This window comes from Rhipicephalus sanguineus, chromosome 7, assembly GCF_013339695.2.
Source record: "Rhipicephalus sanguineus isolate Rsan-2018 chromosome 7, BIME_Rsan_1.4, whole genome shotgun sequence".
NCBI lineage: Eukaryota > Metazoa > Arthropoda > Arachnida > Ixodida > Ixodidae > Rhipicephalus > Rhipicephalus sanguineus.
Window position 1 is genome coordinate 105,900,561 of NC_051182.1, and position 5,242 is coordinate 105,905,802.

Here is a 5,242-nt window from a genome sequence, read left to right on the forward strand (position 1 = left end):
TCAGGAGAAAGCCCTCAGATCAAAAGTTCCTCGCACCCTGTGAAAAGACGAGATCGAAGCGTTCGTTCCACAGTCGGCCTCAGAACCAAGCACAGAACGTAGCTTTCCTGTAGATAAGGCCTGCCAAACCACATTAGATCTTGCGCATCTCTTGGCATTTCTAATAACGACTTCAATATTCAACCTGTAATGTGAAGCTATAAAACGCGTAATCTACGGCCTGATTGGAGTAAGTGTCGCCCGTACAAACGCGGCTGTCGAAGCGCTTCTCCGTGAACAGCTGGACCGGTGTGGTGGCGCCAGAGCGGGCGCAAGGAGAACTAGGCCCCGGACGCCGTTTCGGCGCCACGCAGCAGGCCGCACCTGTTTTTTTCTATGTAGCGGCCGTGCCACTACATATAAAAAGAGTAACGGCTGGGCAACGCCCCTCGTGCGCTCGGGATGGCTCGGGTACGTCATGCGCACGTGAACATGCATGCGTATGCGTCATGTGATCCTCCGGCTCCGCTGCCGAAGAGGTCAGGGAAGGGATTTGTCTTGCGAATACTACACGGGGCGAGTGGTAAGGGTTTGAAGCTCCCTTTCTCGCACCAAGGATTCGCGCAGCTACAAATTATACTTTTTCTCAGGTCGTAATGAACCGATTTTAAAGAACGCTTGCGGCATAATGCTCTTCATTCTGCGCACAACTACTTCCAGCGTATAACTAAAATTTGCTAGGTGGCCAGGTGAGGGGCCACTTATCGCATGTAATATTGCATGGCAGAAGCGTCGAATTGCGCCAGGCGGGAAAACATGTGAATTGCGGAACAAGTGGGTGTTTCAACGGCACAACCATTACAAAGGGCTCAGACATAGTTAATCATCATCAGCAGCAAAAGCATCAACAAAGTGAGAAGTTGCGTAGGTTCCCGTGTTGCCTTACGGACGTGTATTGGGACCTTCGCTGATTGGCAAAAGGGATAATTATGGCGTTGTGGGCACTTCGCAACTGTACTTGCAGTAGGCATTCTTGGATAGTTTGAAACAGCTAATGTTACGCGCACAGACGTTCGATTCCTTGCGGCATTGTTGAGGCATGCACCGAGAATGGAAGCGAGGCTAGTAATTGAGAAGGCGACGCGCACTGGGCCCGATTACGCTATCGCGTAACTCTTGAAGGTAAAGCGCAAGCGTCCTCCAAATTTTTGTTTTCGTTGTTTGGCTGAATAATAATTGAAGATGACTTGTGCATTACATTTAATGAAACTTCTTTATCCGGCTTTTATTACACGGCTAGATCACTTAGCGTCACTCTGTTTTCGTTTTGTTTTTCTTTTTTTTTTGGTATTTCAATTGCAGCCCGCCGCTACGCGTCTCGCGGAGGCTCGTGCGAGCGTTTACAACTTGGTTTACAACGACCAAATCCGACCGCGGGCAGCGCGGAGTTATACATATCGCTGACCGAACTTCCTTCATAGCTTCCAATGAGTTCCACCTAGCTAAAAGTTAGGCATAAAGGGAGCTCGCGTATTAACATTCCGACAAAAACTTATGTGCTTCATTACGTAGGCAGTCCGTTTGTTGATACGAATACAAATACGTTCGCGATTAATGTGGCAAGGTAAAAAAAGAAGACAGGGAAATCATGTTCCTTTCCTATGCCTGAAACAAAAGAGGTATATTATGATATCAGCCTGTGATTGGCTCTAACAGCAGTCCTCGGCTGCCACTTACGTAGAGCGTTTCTAAGTGTTCGTAGCGTCCTACGATGAAATAAACTTTTTCTAAACACAGTTTTGCTTCCAGTGCGTGAGCATATCTATATGCCTATCCAATGAAAAAAATCACAGCATATCCACGGAGTGAATGATGATGAGTGGGCGAAGCTGCGGAGGTTCATCGGTAAACCGTGAATCTTCCGTGAATTCTGCCCAGTACATCATCACCGACGTGAGATCGGGCGCGTTTATACTAAAGGTTCGATGAGTTATGACGACTTGCAGCTCACTTTAATTTTACATGTACGCTGTGATGGCTCATTCACACTGGGGAATCCGCCCGCCACAGCGACCGGAATTCACGCGCCGCCGAAATTTCACATTGTTCACACCACTTAGCAACCGCACCGCCGAAACTAGGGTATACTAGGGCGTCTAGTTGTCATCGTCCCTTCGCGCGAAGGAACGCTGGCATCGACGCGCTCGGCGTTGTGTACGCGTTTCGTTATGGTGAAGCGCATAAACAGGAGCAGGGTCGTCGAACTGCTGGGCCTGCTGCAAAGCAACTTTCTGGCGATGTCTGACGAGGGTAAACATGCATTCGCCGAACAAAAGAAACGACGCAAGCACTTGTGGTTGGTTCGTCCTGATTTGCAAGACGCGAGAAGCTTGGTCGAGCCGAGGTAATGCTATCCGTTTTGCGAGATCGCGATGGTGTATTGCAAAGATGCTAATCGCGACAACACTTGGCAGTTGTCGAGAGCTACAGGATCATTAAGAAAGACTTCGCTGTTGCTGCGGGCTTCGACGACTGCGATATCACAAGCGCGCCGCCATTTTTCGAATGTTCGACTCGCGTTCCGATTGGTTCGCGGTGAAGGAATCCGGCGGCAGCTGCCGCAAAAATCGGTCCAGGAACGATCGACGCGGAATGGGCTTTTCCGGCGGATCTCGCTGCCGCCGAAGCGGATTCCGCGCGCTCTGGCCGCCGAATGTCTCAGTGTGAACGCGCCTTGAATTTTCATTGTTTAGAAAACCATTGCTTTAGAAAACACCTTGCGTCTTTCGTTAAGCAGCTGGCGTCTTTTTCGTTTTGCTTTAGAAACATCTGGCGTTCTTTCGTTTTGTTTTTACAAAACATCTGGCGTCTTTCGTTGGTTTATTTCATCAATCAACGGCGTTTTGAACAAAATTTTTATTGTTTAATCACGCACAGGAGAAATCTCACCAGGCACTGCCTTGGAGGTAAAGAATGGCTGCTAATGGGAATGAGAGACAGAAGAAGTCGGCTTTTAGCTAACACTTACACTTCTACAGAGACAGAAGAATTCGGCTTTTAGTTAACGCGCACGCTGCGAATTTTTTATTGTTCAACAACGCACAGGAGAAATCTCCCACCGGCACCACCTTGGAGGTCAAAAGGTAAGACTTGTTACTCACTACTACGAGCACGACGAGGGACGAACGGGTGCCGCCTTAAGGATCTTCGCCCCTAAAACCTCGGTGTCCGTCCCTCTGTCACATAAGACAACTCTCTATTGGCCGCGAGATCGAGCGGAGTCGCCGCCTGGCGGCTTCTGGCTGAACCACGCCTAGTGTGGATTGCTTCATGCGTCGTCTGCTAGCCACGTTGTGTTTGTATGTGCGCGTACGCCATGCAGTTCCTCAAAAAGAGGTTTGTTCCTTTGCATTAGTGCAACTTTACCGGCACGTACGTATGCCTAACATGATGTAAAGAAGCATTTGACCTTGATCGGCTGTATATGTACTGTAATAAGATCAGTGAGTGCACTTGTCGAGAGTGCTGTGTGTGGTCGTCGTACCCTCCGTTCACGAGAGTCATATCAGTGTATGTGCCGCTCTGTGGTTCAAGCGCCTTGCAAAGTGCACTTGGCGTTGTCCTAAAGACGAGAAAAATTAAATCTCACGTGAACATAGCCTCTTAGCGGCTCGGTGGTAAAAGAACAGGCTTTCATGCACTTGCGCGTTGTGGTTGGGTGTATAAGTTCGGGACTATCGTTTATAGGTTACGCGACGAGCTTTAGCTCTGTACGGTCATGGTCCTACTACACAGAAATATTTCTGTCAAGTCACGTCTGACACTTTGGTACCTAAATTGTCCCCTAAAAAGAACAGAAAATGGAATCACACGGAAATCGCAAAACTGAGTTGCCTTGCGCAATATGAACTTCTGGCGAAATTTATACAAAAACACCCGTGTGCTTAGATTAAGGTATTCTTTAAAGAGTCCTGGTGGTGAAAATCAATCCAAACGGTGTACTTTACATTTATGCCGTAGGAATTTCACGCGAAGCCACATCTTTTTTTCTTTACATTATCTTGAGCGTTTGTGTTGCGTTGTTATAGATTAACGGAAGGCAGCGGATATTATTAGCATGAAAAAACGTACTTTGGTCCCGTGAAATAACCGGGCCTTTGTCCCATTATTGTCGTGCAAATAATCATTCCAAGAAAGTTCCGTGCTTTACAGCTACCTTTGTGTACTGTTACTGGAATACAAACAAACGTGTGCGTGTTAAACGTCTCCGTAGCCCTAAAGCGCTGTCAGCCACTTAGCTTTCCTCAGTAAACCTATCAATCGTCCTACATTTCATGGAGAACTGAATAAGAAGTGCCGATGAATATTTGAGCACGCAGTGCACAAAGTGCTATTTGAACTCATCGTGCAGGAATACGGGCTTTCTTTTACAGCGAAAGCTGTTATGAGATCATTTCACCGGCCGTTTTTGGCGCCGTAGTTGTCCGCCGCCGCCGCCGCCGGTGTCCGTAACCAGTATCGCTCGAAATAAGAAAAAAAAAACTAAATAAGAAAAAAATTCCAGGGTGGAACGAGGTTTGAACCTGGGCCCTCTGCGTGGAGCCCGGTATTCAACCTCTGAGCCATCCCGGTGCTTGAAACTGCTTTGCAAAAAGGTCCTATACAGGCTTCATGTCGGGAAGCAACCACATTAGCATATGCAATATGGCGTGGTAGAAGAGTAAAATAAGCACCAAGCGTCGCACAACGCCAATTCTGTAACCAGGCTTCACACAATGCGAATTGCGCAACGAGTAGGTTGTTGAATGCTTCCAACCCATTACAAAGGGCTCTGCCATAATTCTTCGTCGTCATCAGGCACAGCATCAACAAAGTGCGCATAATGCCTTACATGTGTTTAGCAGGTACCACGGCTCTCCGTAGAATGACGAAAAATGGCACAGTGTCTGCTGCCCTACTTCTCAAAAAAAAAAAAAAAACGGTTGATCCCTCCGTCATAGGAATCGGAATAACACGAAAGTAAAGCGTGCCCTTACAGAAGTAACCGAATGCGTACTGTACAAATTGATATAAGAGAGTTTGCACAATGTATATTGATGTCTGGCAGCTAATGGCGCCTTTTGACCTGTATGCACCCACTTTGATGATTGGTGGTACATCTCCATCCCGACGACTAACGTACATGTTAAATGATTACACAAACCCTTGTGGTAGCTGTAGCAGTTAACGGTGAAAGCGTAATCAGAGAACGAGGTGTGATAGC